Here is a 16,736-nt window from a genome sequence, read left to right as displayed (position 1 = left end):
GTAAGATGCTAGCAGGAATATGGGATGCAGTGAAGGGATGCAGGCAGAGCAAGGGTTAACAGGTTTATTTACAGGGGAATACTCCACGGAGGGAGGTAAGGAGTTAAGCAGTGTTAAAGGAAACAGTATTAAAGGCACAGTACAATACAAGGGTTCAAATATTAGCAAACATATAAGGAAGTCAATACTGCAGCTCCTGCAGACAACAATACCCGTCTTCTGGTGACAGTGGTTGGTCTCTGGTACCTTCCACTGCCCCTAGTCCATATACAGTAGTTTCCTACAAAGGTAAGGGCCACGACTCCTGTCTAAGCTCGACGAGACTCCTGCACTACTCTCCTCACAGTCTCGGTCAAACAAGCCCAAAGTGGCTGATGGTAAAAGGGGTCATGATCTGGTACAGGCCCTTTGTGGCTCAGAAGTTGTTTAACAGCACGGTCAGGGTACAAGGGTCTGTCGTGTCCTCGGTCACACGTATGGGGACATGGTGCATTCTGTGCCTTGCTTTCTGACAGTCACCGGACTCATGCTGGATGTCTCTTTTTCTCTTGGCCCCACTGTTGCCGACGGGTGATGTCTGGCACTAGCTTGCACACTGCCGATGTTCTCAGAGCTTGGCATTTCTCTATCTGGCTGCTGCACGGCTAGCTCAGCTCTACTATGTGTGCATGTCTCAGCTCTATGTACACAGCTCAGCTCTGCACTGCTCCGCAGCGGTCTCTCTCTTTGGCATGTTACTGTACACACTTGGCTCCACAGGCGACGGGGCTCTTTCTATGCGACCCCTCGCAGCGTCGCTACTCCATGCAGGGGAAAAGGGAAGCAGAGCGCGCCATTCACTACTCTGCACTCTGCTCTGCCTTGGCACCAAACTGCTCTGCTCCGCGTGCTTTCTATTTTTATTTTCCTGCTGCTGCGCACCCTTTTCTGGCTCTCCCCTCCCCCTTCTGTCACCAGGAAGCCCTGTCTCTCTCGTGCTTCCCTCATGTAGCAGGGGAAGGTCCGCCCCACTCAAGCTTCCCCCCGGGAACAGATGATGCAGCCTTTCTAGTTCCGGACCCAGCATGCAGGTACCCGAGGTCCGGTCCATCATCTTACAGTACCATGCACAGGTTGAACACTTGCCATCCCCTGCTCACGCAGTCATCGGCTGGGTGGACGCAATTCTGCACCATTACAGTGACCAGACCCAGATCGGTAAGTCCAGAGCTCAGTTCCAGTGCAAGGATCACGGTGACAGAGTGAACGCACACACAGTTAGTTTGCTGCCAAACTCATACAGTCAGAAACAGGCACTTTGTAATATCAGTGTCCAGCACGGTTCAGTGCAGAACTAAATCTATAACTGGATTCTACCTAGGAGGGTACCACTCCACCATGTGTGCCTGCCTTAGTTGTGGATTGCTTATTTACCAACATGAAGTTGTGCAGCCCAAAGGTCGTGGTCGTGGTCAGTCTTGGCTATATGTGTGTGAGTTAACTTGGTTCACATTTCTGTTTTTGATTGAAAAGTATTCGATCTAAATTCTTCAGTAAAAGTTCATTTAGGAAGTTTGGTTTTGGCTGCTTTCCTTGTTCACAGCTTCGTTGTATCCTGGGAAGCCCACCCCGGTGTATGGTCTATGACATTCCTTTTAGACATCACTGATGCATTGGTATTAGCTCCATATTGGAATGATTTTTTCCTGCACACTGTGTGGCATTGTGATGGATGACAAAAAAGTTCAATATATTCAGTCAAGGGGTGGATGGGCAGGCAATTGAGCTATAGGAAAATACCCTATTGTTTCAATTGCCCTGTGTCTGACAGTGAAATCAGAAAAAAGTAGTGTAGGCCCACCAGAGTACCATAGGATCCTTTAGTGGGCCCAGACTTTTATTACATATTTATATATTAGGCAATCAAGGGTCCAGCAGAAGTCACACACATTTTATGTTGGCTTTGTAGACAATTGCTTGCTCCTAGTCTAGATTTTATGAGTTGCTTTTCAAATACATACATATATTCCAACATCTTGTTAGGTGAAATAATATTGTTTCAAGTCTCACACCCAGGACCACCTTGTGAATGACCAAGACTGGGTGCGAAAAACCATGTTGGATGAAGTTTAAGTCCTCTTTTAGACTGTAAGATTTGCTGGGATTATTCAATCAAATTCGGGAACATTGACCACTATGTTAATGGTAACAAATGGACAAATGAAAATAAAAGTGGACAACCACATGTTCTGTATTGACGGAGAGTAGATGCTCTAAGTATCTTCTTCTGGTGAGGCCAAAGAACTCAAGTGAAATTCTCATTGTTAGATGAAAGTAGTTTATTAAAGTAAACTTCTTTAGATTATAAACTCTTGCAACCTGGTCTCAAGTGAAAAAAATTACAATGTCTATTGCTCAGGTGTTTCCAAGAGAAATATAATCAAGTAGCGTCCTAAGTTTGCCTTTATGCAATGCATTAGCCCAATGCGATTTTGTATTTGTTTTTCTATGGACAACAGTATGACTGCTAGTGATGCTGGAAGAAAATGAAAAGCACTTAAGTTAAGTGGTTTTGTTTGATTTGTTAATGGAGGTGAATTCTTCCAATTACAAGAACAATATGGAGCTGTGTTAACAAATTTTGAATCCATTGAATCAATTCACAGAGTTGATATCCTTATGGTGACAGTTCAATTTTGGTTATGGCCAGAACAAGATATAGAAAACAACTTCTGATTACATATTGTCATATATTGGATCATGCTGGATAAAATACATTAGGTGGCTACACTGCTGGAGTAAACCGATTCTCAACACTTATGCTGAAAGGTTTTTTTTTTCATTTACAATGCTTTTCAACATCTTACTTGATAAAGATATCGGCACGGTGTTGAAGCACGTTGTGAATGACAAAACCTTTTATCATTGGTGTTGAAGAATCAGTTTACCCCATCAGCATATCCACCTAACGTGTTTTATCTATCTGGATCCAATAGTTCCTGGAGGATCTCTCCACCATCCATGGGGCAGCAGCAGCTCTTTTCCTTCATGTTTACATAAAAATTGTGCCTATCACAACTCCACCAGGTGAACGTTAGCCAAACACTTACCTACTCTCATTCCATATGGTATCAACCTATTGGGTGCTATTGAGTGCTCTGTTCTCCATATCTAGATTTCTTCAGATTGTCATTCATTAGATAGACATAATTACATTCCATTATCGTATACATATACAGTGGGTACAGAAAGTATTCAGACCCCTTTAACCTTTTCACACTTTTTTCATTGCAGCCATTTGGTGAATTCAAAAATGTTCATTTTTTCACATTAATGACTGAAAAAAACAGAAATGTAGAAATTTTTGCCATTTTATTGAAAAAGAAAAACTGAAATATCACATGGTCATAAGAATTCAGACCCTTTGCTCAGTATTGAGTAGAAGCACCCTTTTGAGCTAGTACAGCCATGAGTCTTCTTGGGAATGATGCAACAAGTTTTTCACACCTGGATTTGGGGACCCTCTGCCATTCTTCCATGCAGATCCTCTCCAGTTCTGTCAGGTTGGATGGTGAACGTTGGTGGACAGCCATTTTCAGGTCTCTCCAGAGATGCTTAATTGGGTTTAGGTCAGGGCTCTGGCTGGGCCAGTCAAGAATGGACACTGAGTTGTTCTGAAGCCACTCTTTGTAATTTTAGCTGTGCGCTGAGGGTCATTGTCTTGTTGGAAGGTGAACCTTTGGCCAAGTCTGAGGACCAGAGCACTCTGGAAGGGGTTTTTGTCATGTTCCAGTTTGGGGTTTGTTTCCTTCTATCCTCTCTCTGGACTGGTCATGCGGGTGTTAATCCATTCATCCTCATTTTGGAGCTGGCTGGTCTTTTTATGTCCTCTGCAGTCTCCTGGCCAGCGTCAGTGGTAGTTCATGCTTCCAGGCTAGAGCAGCTGACACGTATATCCTGGTGGTCCTTCTGCCTCTGACTTCCCTTATTTGTATTAGACCCCTTTCCTATCCCTGATTTAGTGTTCGTCTGGTGGTTTCCCTACAGTGTATGACTCGGCCTGATCTCTGAACTCCGCCTCTTGTTTTCCGTCTCTGATACCACGTTCCCCGACCCGCTTTGACTCTCTGGCTTGTACCCCGACTTTGTCTTACGTCTCATGCTTTGGATACCACGCTCCCGTTTGGCTCTGACTTCTGGCTTGTCTCTGACTATGTGATTTGCTGTTACTTCTGGTACTTCTGCTCCTGACAGGTCCTGACTCAGCTCGTCTGACCACTCTTTTGTTGCCTGTGACACCTGTGCAGCTGATCAGTGTTGCTGCACTGTGTGTGTGCAGTGCAGTCTCTCTTCCCTCGCCAGCACCCCCTGGTGTACCTGGCCTCATTCATGTTTTCTTCAATGGCAACCAGTCATCCTGTCCCTGCAGCTGAAAAACACCCCCATAGCATGATATTGCCACCACCATGTTTCACTGTTGGAATTGTATTGGGAAGGTGGAGAGCAGTGCCTGGTTTTCTCCACACATACCGCTTAGAATTATCACTAAAAAGGTCTATCTTTCTCTCATCAGACCAGAGAATCTTATTCCTCATAGTCTGGGAGTACTTCATGTGTTTTGTTTTAGCAAACTCTGTGCAGGCTTTCATATGTCTTGCACTGAGGAGAGGCTTCCGTAGGGCCACTCTGCCATAAAGGCCTGACTGGTGGAGGGCTGCAGTGATAGTTGACTTTGTGGAACTTTCTCCCATCTCCCTACTGCATCTCTGGAGCTCAGCCACAGTGATCTTGGGGTTCTTCTTTACCTCTCTTACCAAGGCTCTTTCTTCTCCCACGATTGTTCAGTTTGGCTGGATGGCCAGGTCTAGGAAGACTTCTGGTGGTCCCAAACGTCTTCCATTTAAGGATTATGGGGGCCACTGTGCACTTAGGGACTGCAGAAATTCTTTTGTAACCTTGGCCAGATCTGTGCCTTGCCACAATTCTGTCTCTAAGCTCCTTGGCCAGTTCCTTTGACCTCATGATTGTCATTTGGTCTGTCATGCACTGTGAGCTGTGAGGTCTTGTATAGACAGGTTTGTGCCTTTCCAAATAAAGTCCTATCAGTTTAATTAAACACAGCTGGTCTCTAATGAAGGGCTAGAACCATCTCAAGGAGTATCTCAAGGAAATGGACAGCAGGTGACTTAAATATGAGTGTCTGAGCAAAGGGTCTGTATACGTATGACCATGCGATATTTCGTTTTTTTTAATAAATTTGAAAAATTTCTACATTTCTGTTTTTTTCAGTCAAGATGGGGTGCAGAGTGTACAATAATGTGAAAAAAAATGAACTTTTTTTAATTTACCAAATGGCTGCAATGAAACAAAGAGTGAAAAATGTAAAGGGGTCTAAATACTTTCCATACCCACTGTATATAGCATAACGAAATATAAATGCAAAGTAGAAATAATACAAAGATCTGTTGGTACTACGGATTGGTTAATTGAGGAAACATGAACTACTGTATATACAATATTCAATCATACCCACTGTATGCATGGAAGTAGCCAAAAATAGATTTCCACAGTTTGAGGACCACTGGAGTGCATTGCCATCTACTGGTTAAATGGATGGAAGAGAGAAAGTAGTGAGAGCCGTATCAGCAGGAACTTTAAGATGACATACATAGTTCCTGAGGGGAAGAGATTGAAGGAGACACCAGGTCAAGTGGTAGCTATGTTCCATTTAATAATTATAAAAGGCTCAGGAGGGCAGTGAAGATTGGAGTCGAGATCTGAACCTGTAACAGGACAGACATGTGAGGCAGCGGAGTTTGTTTATATCTATCATTGTGAGTGACCAGGCCTGAGCAAAAGGAACTGAGTGACCAGATCTGAGTGAACAAACCAAGAAACCAAATCTGAGCGATAGAGCCGAGAGACCAGATCCGAGTGAAGGAACTGAAAGACCAGATTCGAGTGAAGAAACCGGAGACCAGAACTGGGTAACTGGAACTGGAGGATAGAGGTTGAAGCTGTGATATTGAAGCAGAGTGAGCAGGGTAAAGTGAGAGAGAGAGACACAACCATTTTATTCTAAAGATAGGTCAGGGGCGGACATACTATTGGTGCAACCTGTGAAGCCTCCAGGGACCCAAGAGGTAAGGGGGCCCACTTCTACCTCCAAAGAAGGTGGAATTTTACATTATGCTTGGTTCTTGGGATGCAAAGGGCCCATTTACTGTTCTTTCATGAGGGCCCTCTTCTGTCTATGTCTGTCCGTGCGATAGGCCATCAATGTTAAAGTAGTGGACAACCTCTTTAAGTAAGGTGACATAAGAGGGAAAATGTGGAGGTAAAATAAAGGATCTCCAAAACACAGCTTTCGTTTGTGGCTCTTTTTTAGTTACCTGCTAGCCATGGTAGAAGAAAATATCGTCACACTTACAGAGAAGTTCTTTGGTATACTTCCAGTTGTTTGAAGGGAAAATAAACATCTTTATTACCGGGAGACATAACTTTGGAGAGCAGGGGCAGAGAAAAAAAAGAGAAATAATAATAATTTTATTTATATAGCACCAACATATTCCGCAACAATTTACAAATTATAGAGGGGATTTGTACAGACAATAGACATTACAGCGTAACAAAAACACAGTTCAAAATAGATACCAAGAGGAGTGAGGGCCCTGCTCGCAAGTTTATAATCTATAGGAAAAAGGGAGACACGAGAGGTGGATGGTAACAATTGCTTTAGTTGTTCGGACCAGCCATAGTGTAAGGATCGGGTGTTCATGTAAAGCTGCATGAACCAGTTAACAGCCTAAGTATATAACAGTACAGACACAAAGGGCTATTAACTGCATGTGTATGAGTGTATGAGAACATGATGTGAAGAACCTGATTGTTTTTTTTTTTAATGGGCCACACAGGGATAGTTAGGCTAATGCGTGGAGGCGGAAGGCCAGTCTGAACAAATGCATTTTTAGGGCATGCTTAAAACTGTGGGGATTGGGGATTAATCGTATTACCCTGGGTAGTGCATACCAAAGAATTGGCAAAGCACGTGAAAAGTCTTGGAGACGGGAGTGGGAGGTTCTGATTATTGAGGATGCTAACCTCAGGTCATTAGCAGAACGGAGCGCACGGGTAGGGTGGTAGACTGAGACCAGGGAGGAGATGTAGGGTGGTGCTGAGCAATGGAGTGCTTTGTGGATGAGGGTAATAGTTTTGTACTGGATTCTGGATTGGATAAGTAACCAGTGTAATGACTGGCACAAGGTAGAGGCATCCCTGTAACGGTTGATGAGGAATATAATTCTGGCAGCAGCATTCAGGACATATTGGAGTGGGGAGAGTTTGGTAAGAGGGAGACCGATTAAGAGAGAGTTACAATAGTCAAGACAAGAATGAATGAGTGAAATAGTCAGAGTTTTTGCAGTTTTGAAAGTAAGAAAAGGACGAATTCTAGAAATGTTTTTGAGATGCAGATAAGAAGAGCGAGCCAATGATCGGATGTGGGGAGTGAAGGAAAGCTTGGAATCAAGGATGACCCCAAGGCAGCGGGTATGTTGCTTGGGAATAATGGCGGAACCACACACGGAGATGGCAATGTCAGGCAAAGGTAGGTTAGTAGAGGGAGAGAACAAGAGGAATTCAGTTTTAGACAGGTTCAGTTTAAGATAGAGGGAGGACATGATGTTAGAGACAGCGGTAATACAATCACTGGTGTTTTCTAAAAAGGCACGCGTGATATCAGGAGAAGAAGTGTATAATTGGGTGTCATCAGCGTAGAGATGGTACTGGAACCCAAATCTACTGATTGTTTGTCCAATAGGGGCAGTATACAAAAAGAAGAGGAGGGGGCTTTGGACTGATCCTTGAGGAACCCCAACAGTAAAGGGAAGGTGAGAGGAGGAGGAACCAGCAAAAGATACTGTGAAAGAGCGATCAGGGAGATAGAAGGAGAACCAGGAGAGAACGGTGTCCTTGAGGCATAGCATAGTTAGGAGGAGCTGATGACCCACAGTATCGAATGCTGCAGAGAGATCCAAGAGAATTAGCATGGAGTAGTGAGCATTAGATTTAGCTGTTAGTAGGTCATTAGAGACTTTAGTCAGGGCAGTTTCAGTAGAGTGTAAAGAGTGGAAACCAGATTGAAGAGGGTCGAGAAGAGAGTTATCTGAAAGATGGTGGATAAGACGGGAGTGGACCAGGCTTTCAAGGAGTTTAGAGATGAAGGGAAGATTAGAGACAGGTCTACAATTAGCGGCACAGTTTTGATCGAGGGATGATTTTTTAAGTAATGGATGTATGATGGCAAGCTTAAATGAGGAGGGAAAAATACCGGAAGAGAGAGAAAGGTTGAATATTTTTGTTAGGTGAGAGGTGACAGCCGGGGAAAGGGACTGGAGGAGATGTGACGGAATGGGTTCACTGGTGCAAGTGGTCGGGTGAGAAGATGCTAGGAGCCTAATTAATTCTTCTTTTGTGACTGGTTCAAAGTCAGAGAGTGAACTAGATGCAGTGGGGGAGGGAGAACAGTGCATGGTATGAAGGGATTGGGAGATAATTTCCTGTTGAATTTGGTCAATTTTTTCTTTGAATTAATTGGCCAGATCGTCAGCACAGAGATCTGTGGTTGGGGCCTGCACTCTTGGGTTGAGTAGATACTGGAAAGTGTCAAAGAGACGTTTAGGGTTATTGGACAGGGAGGTGATGAGGGTGTTAAAATAGGTTTGTTTGGAGAGGTGAAGGGCAAAGTTGTATGTTTTAAGCATGAACTTATAATAGATGAAATCTTCGGGTAGATTAGATTTTCTCCACAGACGTTCGGCGCACCTGGAGCACCGCTGCAGGAAATGTGTTTGCAGCATGTGCCACGGTTGTCGCCATCTGTGTCGAGTTGTCCTATATCCTATCTGCAATTTCATCCAGGGCACTTTGCTGGGCTTCGTTGTAATGCTTCAGTGCAGAATCAGGGCATGAGATGGAGGAGATAGGGTCAATGATGACTGCAAGTTCTTCATAAGTTTCTGTGTGTTAATGGCCTGTATGTTTCTATAAGTGTGGAAAGTGGGGGTTGTTATGACCTGGTGGTGAGGACAATAATGGACCTGGTGGTTAAGAGCACACGGAATGACCTGATAGTTACTAATAATACAGGACAAGCTCTGAGACGTGGGAACTCTGCTGACCGCAATCCCTAATCCTATCACACACACTACAAATAGCCGTGGATTGCTCCTAACGCTCCCTATGCAACTCGTCACAGCCTAAGGAACTAGCTAGCCCTAGAGATAGAAAAATAAAGCCTACCTTGCCTCAGAGAAATTCCCCAAAGGAAAAGGCAGCCCCCCACATATAATGACTGTGAGTTAAGATGAAAATTACAAACACAGAGATGAAATAGATTTAGCAAAGTGAGGCCCGACTTACTGAACAGACAGAGGATAGGAAAGGTAACTTTGCGGTCAGCACAAAAACTACAAAAAGACCACGCAGAGGGCGCAAAAAGACCCTCCGCACCGACTCACAGTGCTGAGGCGCTCCCTCTGCGTCCCAGAGCTTCCAGCAAACAAGACAAAAATCAAAATAGCAAGCTGGAAAGAAAAATAGCAAACCAGAGAAAAACAAGCAGGAACTTAGCTTCTGCTGGGAAGACAGGTCACAAAAACGATCCAGGAGCGAACTAGACCAATACTGGAACATTGACAGGTGGCATGGAGCAATGATCTAAGTGGAGTTAAATAGAGCAGCCAGCTAACGAATTAACCTCGTCACCTGTGGAAGGAACCTCAGAAGCCGCAGCCCCACTCACAACTACCAGAGGAAGCCCATGGACAGAACCAGCCGAAGTACCATTCATGACCACAGGAGGGAGCTTGACAACAGAATTCACAACAGTACCCCCCCCTTGAGGAGGGGTCACCGAACCCTCACCAGAGCCCCCAGGCCGACCAGGACGAGCCAAATGAAAGACACGAACCAGATCGGCAGCATGAACATCAGAGGCAAAGACCCAGGAATTATCTTCCTGACCATAACCCTTCCACTTGACCAGGTACTGGAGTTTCCGTCTCGAAATGCGAGAATCCAAAATCTTCTCCACCACATACTCCAACTCCCCCTCAACCAACACCGGGGCAGGAGGATCAACGGATGGAACCACAGGCGCCACGTATCTCCGCAACAACGACCTATGGAATACATTATGGATGGCAAAAGAAGCTGGAAGGGTCAAACGAAATGACACAGGATTGAGAACCTCAGAAATCTTATACAGACCAATGAAATGAGGCTTAAACTTAGGAGAGGAAACCTTCATAGGAACATAACGAGACGACAGCCAAACCAAATCCCCAACACGAAGTCGGGGACCCACACAGTGCCGGCGGTTAGCGAAACGTTGAGCATTCTCCTGGGACAATGTCAAATTGTCCACCACATGAGTCCAAATCTGCTGCAACCTATCCACCACAGTATCTACACCAGGACAGTCTGAAGACTCAACCTGCCCTGAAGAGAAACGAGGATGGAACCCAGAATTGCAGAAAAACAGCGAAACCAAAGTAGCCGAGCTGGCCCGATTATTAAGGGCGAACTCAGCCAAAGGCAAAAAGGACACCCAATCATCCTGATCAGCAGAAACAAAGCATCTCAGATATGTTTCCAAAGTTTGATTAGTTCGTTCGGTTTGGCCATTTGTCTGAGGATGGAAAGCCGAGGAAAAAGACAAATCAATGCCCATCCTAGCACAAAAGGATCGCCAAACCTTGAAACAAACTGGGAACCTCTGTCCGAAATGATGTTCTCCGGAATGCCATGTAAACGAACCACATGCTGGAAAAACAATGGCACCAAATCAGAGGAGGAAGGCAATTTAGACAAGGGTACCAAATGGACCATCTTAGAGAAGCGATCACAAACCACCCAAATGACCGACATATTTTGAGAGACAGGGAGATCCGAAATAAAATCCATAGAAATATGCGTCCAGGGCCTCTTCGGGACCGGCAAGGGCAAAAGCAACCCACTGGCACGAGAACAGCAGGGCTTAGCCCGAGCACAAGTCCCACAGGACTGCACAAAAGAACGCACATCCCGCGACAAAGACGGCCACCAAAGGATCTAGCCACCAACTCTCTGGTACCAAAGATTCCTGGATGACCAGCCAACACCGAACAATGAACCTCAGAGATAACTCTACTAGTCCAATTATCAGGGACAAACAGTTTCTCCGCTGGGCAACGGTCAGGTCTATCAGCCTGAAATTTTTGCAGCACCCGCCGCAAATCAGGGGAGATGGCAGACAAAATTACCCCCTCTTTGAGAATACCCACCGGCTCAGGAACACCCGGAGAGTCGGGCACAAAACTCCTTGACAGGGCATCAGCCTTCACATTCTTAGAGCCCGGAAGGTACGAAACCACAAAATCAAAACGGGAGAAAAATAGCGACCAACGAGCCCATCTAGGATTCAACCGTTTGGCAGACTCGAGATAAGTCAAATTCTTGTGATCCGTCAAGACCACCACGCGATGCTTGGCTCCTTCAAGCCAATGACGCCACTCCTCGAATGCCCACTTCATGGCCAACAACTCTCGATTGCCAACATCATAATTGCGCTCAGCAGGCGAAAACTTTCTAGAAAAGAAGGCACATGGTTTCATCACCGAGCCATCAGAACTTCTTTGCGACAAAACAGCCCCTGCTCCAATCTCAGAAGCATCAACCTCGACCTGAAACGGGAGCGAAACATCTGGCTGGCACAACACAGGGGCAGAAGAAAAACAACGCTTCAACTCCTGAAAAGCTTCCACAGCCGCAGAAGACCAATTGACCACATCAGCACCCTTCTTGGTCAAATCAGTCAATGGTTTAGCAACACTAGAAAAATTACTGATGAAGCGACGATAAAAATTAGCAAAGCCCAGGAACTTTTGCAGACTCTTCACAGATGTCGGCTGAGTCCAATCATAAATGGCCTGGACTTTACCAGGGTCCATCTCGATAGTAGAAGGGGAAAAAATGAAACCCAAAAATGAAACCTTCTGAACTCCAAAGAGACACTTTGACCCCTTCACAAACAAAGGATTCGCACGAAGGACCTGGAACACCATTCTGACCTGCTTCACGTGAGACTCCCAATCATCCGAGAAGACCAAAATATCATCCAAATATACAATCAGGAATTTATCCAGGTACTCTCGGAAGATGTCATGCATAAAAGACTGAAATACTGATGGAGCATTGGAAAGCCCGAATGGCATAACCAGGTACTCAAAATGTCCCTCGGGCGTATTAAATGCTGTTTTCCATTCATCGCCCTGTTTAATACGCACAAGATTATACGCACCACGAAGATCTATCTTGGTGAACCAACTAGCCCCCTTAATCCGAGCAAATAAATCAGACAGCAGCGGCAAAGGGTACTGAAATTTGATTGTGATCTTATTAAGAAGGCGGTAATCAATACAAGGTCTCAAAGAACCATCCTTCTTGGCCACAAAAAAGAACCCTGCTCCCAATGGTGACGACGACGGGCGCATATGACCCTTCTCCAAGGATTCCTTAATATAACTCCGCATAGCGGCGTGTTCTGGCACAGATAAATTCAACAGTCGGCCCTTAGGAAACTTACTACCAGGAATCAAATTGATAGCACAATCGCAATCCCTATGAGGAGGTAGGGCACTGGATTTGGGCTCATCAAATACACCCCGGTAATCCGACAAAAACTCCGGGACTTCAGAAGGGGTGGATGACGAAATAGACAAAAATGGAACATCACCATGTACCCCCTGACAACCCCAGCTGGACACAGACATAGATTTCCAATCCAATACTGGATTATGGATCTGTAGCCATGGCAACCCCAAAACGACCACATCATGCAGATTATGCAACACCAAAAAGCGAATATCCTCCTGATGTGCAGGAGCCATGCACATGGTCAATTGGGTCCAGTATTGAGGCTTATTCTTGGCCAAAGGCGGAGCATCAATTCCTCTCAATGGAATAGGATACTGCAAGGGCTCCAAGAAAAAACCACAGCGCTTAGCAAACTCCAAGTCCATCAAATTCAGGGCAGCACCTGAATCCACAAATGCCATAACAGAATAGGATGACAAAGAGCAAATCAGAGTAACGGACAAAAGAAATTTTGACTGTACCGTACCAATGGTGGCAGACCTAGTGAAGCGCTTAGTGCGCTTAGGACAATCGGAGATAGCATGAGTGGAATCACCACAGTAAAAACACAGCCCATTCCGACGTCTGTGTTCTTGCCGTTCAGCTCTGGTCAAAGTCCTATCACATTGCATAAAATCAAACAAATAGGGCAGCACACTGCAGCGCCAAAACATGCAAACTTGAAAACACGAAATTTTTTTAAACTGCATTACTGCACTAGAAATATGAAAAATGAGAGCTTTTAGCGCATAAAAATGGCCAATTTTATGTGTACCTCGTAGCCACGTTACGGCATCTCTCTTATACGAGGTCCTACTCTAAACCTACCTCTCTGAGAATAAACGTCTCCATCTGAATGGGTACATGTGAAACCTCTCCTTGGACTCAAATTCTCTCTCACTGTGGAGGGGTATTGGACCTACTATAATTAAAACACCTGAAGCTAGGAGGCAGGGAGTGCACGATCAGAAGGCTAGAGAATACATTTCAAAAAACCTGATCTGCACATCCAAACATAGACACAGTGTGAACAGGTGCTGAACCCAGAGTCGCCAACTCGTATATAATCAAACAAATAGGGCAGCACACTGCAGCGCCAAAACATGCAAACTTGAAAACACGAAATTTTTTTAAACTGCATTACTGCACTAGAAATATGAAAAATGAGAGCTTTTAGCGCATAAAAATGGCCAATTTTATGTGTACCTCGTAGCCACGTTACGGCATCTCTCTTATACGAGGTCCTACTCTAAACCTACCTCTCTGAGAATAAACGTCTCCATCTGAATGGGTACATGTGAAACCTCTCCTTGGACTCAAATTCTCTCTCACTGTGGAGGGGTATTGGACCTACTATAATTAAAACACCTGAAGCTAGGAGGCAGGGAGTGCACGATCAGAAGGCTAGAGAATACATTTCAAAAAACCTGATCTGCACATCCAAACATAGACACAGTGTGAACAGGTGCTGAACCCAGAGTCGCCAACTCGTATATAATCAAACAAATAGGGCAGCACACTGCAGCGCCAAAACATGCAAACTTGAAAACACGAAATTTTTTTAAACTGCATTACTGCACTAGAAATATGAAAAATGAGAGCTTTTAGCGCATAAAAATGGCCAATTTTATGTGTACCTCGTAGCCACGTTACGGCATCTCTCTTATACGAGGTCCTACTCTAAACCTACCTCTCTGAGAATAAACGTCTCCATCTGAATGGGTACATGTGAAACCTCTCCTTGGACTCAAATTCTCTCTCACTGTGGAGGGGTATTGGACCTACTATAATCAAAACACCTGAAGCTAGGAGGCAGGGAGTGCACGATCAGAAGGCTAGAGAATACATTTCAAAAAACCTGATCTGCACATCCAAACATAGACACAGTGTGAACAGGTGCTGAACCCAGAGTCGCCAACTCGTATATAATCAAACAAATAGGGCAGCACACTGCAGCGCCAAAACATGCAAACTTGAAAACACGAAATTTTTTTAAACTGCATTACTGCACTAGAAATATGAAAAATGAGAGCTTTTAGCGCATAAAAATGGCCAATTTTATGTGTACCTCGTAGCCACGTTACGGCATCTCTCTTATACGAGGTCCTACTCTAAACCTACCTCTCTGAGAATAAACGTCTCCATCTGAATGGGTACATGTGAAACCTCTCCTTGGACTCAAATTCTCTCTCACTGTGGAGGGGTATTGGACCTACTATAATTAAAACACCTGAAGCTAGGAGGCAGGGAGTGCACGATCAGAAGGCTAGAGAATACATTTCAAAAAACCTGATCTGCACATCCAAACATAGACACAGTGTGAACAGGTGCTGAACCCAGAGTCGCCAACTCGTATATAATCAAACAAATAGGGCAGCACACTGCAGCGCCAAAACATGCAAACTTGAAAACACGAAATTTTTTTAAACTGCATTACTGCACTAGAAATATGAAAAATGAGAGCTTTTAGCGCATAAAAATGGCCAATTTTATGTGTACCTCGTAGCCACGTTACGGCATCTCTCTTATACGAGGTCCTACTCTAAACCTACCTCTCTGAGAATAAACGTCTCCATCTGAATGGGTACATGTGAAACCTCTCCTTGGACTCAAATTCTCTCTCACTGTGGAGGGGTATTGGACCTACTATAATTAAAACACCTGAAGCTAGGAGGCAGGGAGTGCACGATCAGAAGGCTAGAGAATACATTTCAAAAAACCTGATCTGCACATCCAAACATAGACACAGTGTGAACAGGTGCTGAACCCAGAGTCGCCAACTCGTATATAATCAAACAAATAGGGCAGCACACTGCAGCGCCAAAACATGCAAACTTGAAAACACGAAATTTTTTTAAACTGCATTACTGCACTAGAAATATGAAAAATGAGAGCTTTTAGCGCATAAAAATGGCCAATTTTATGTGTACCTCGTAGCCACGTTACGGCATCTCTCTTATACGAGGTCCTACTCTAAACCTACCTCTCTGAGAATAAACGTCTCCATCTGAATGGGTACATGTGAAACCTCTCCTTGGACTCAAATTCTCTCTCACTGTGGAGGGGTATTGGACCTACTATAATTAAAACACCTGAAGCTAGGAGGCAGGGAGTGCACGATCAGAAGGCTAGAGAATACATTTCAAAAAACCTGATCTGCACATCCAAACATAGACACAGTGTGAACAGGTGCTGAACCCAGAGTCGCCAACTCGTATATAATCAAACAAATAGGGCAGCACACTGCAGCGCCAAAACATGCAAACTTGAAAACACGAAATTTTTTTAAACTGCATTACTGCACTAGAAATATGAAAAATGAGAGCTTTTAGCGCATAAAAATGGCCAATTTTATGTGTACCTCGTAGCCACGTTACGGCATCTCTCTTATACGAGGTCCTACTCTAAACCTACCTCTCTGAGAATAAACGTCTCCATCTGAATGGGTACATGTGAAACCTCTCCTTGGACTCAAATTCTCTCTCACTGTGGAGGGGTATTGGACCTACTATAATTAAAACACCTGAAGCTAGGAGGCAGGGAGTGCACGATCAGAAGGCTAGAGAATACATTTCAAAAAACCTGATCTGCACATCCAAACATAGACACAGTGTGAACAGGTGCTGAACCCAGAGTCGCCAACTCGTATATAATCAAACAAATAGGGCAGCACACTGCAGCGCCAAAACATGCAAACTTGAAAACACGAAATTTTTTTAAACTGCATTACTGCACTAGAAATATGAAAAATGAGAGCTTTTAGCGCATAAAAATGGCCAATTTTATGTGTACCTCGTAGCCACGTTACGGCATCTCTCTTATACGAGGTCCTACTCTAAACCTACCTCTCTGAGAATAAACGTCTCCATCTGAATGGGTACATGTGAAACCTCTCCTTGGACTCAAATTCTCTCTCACTGTGGAGGGGTATTGGACCTACTATAATTAAAACACCTGAAGCTAGGAGGCAGGGAGTGCACGATCAGAAGGCTAGAGAATACATTTCAAAAAACCTGATCTGCACATCCAAACATAGACACAGTGTGAACAGGTGCTGAACCCAGAGTCGCCAACTCGTATAT

This window comes from Ranitomeya imitator, chromosome 6, assembly GCF_032444005.1.
Source record: "Ranitomeya imitator isolate aRanImi1 chromosome 6, aRanImi1.pri, whole genome shotgun sequence".
Classification (NCBI taxonomy): Eukaryota; Metazoa; Chordata; class Amphibia; order Anura; family Dendrobatidae; genus Ranitomeya; species Ranitomeya imitator.
Note: the sequence above shows the minus strand (reverse complement) of the source record.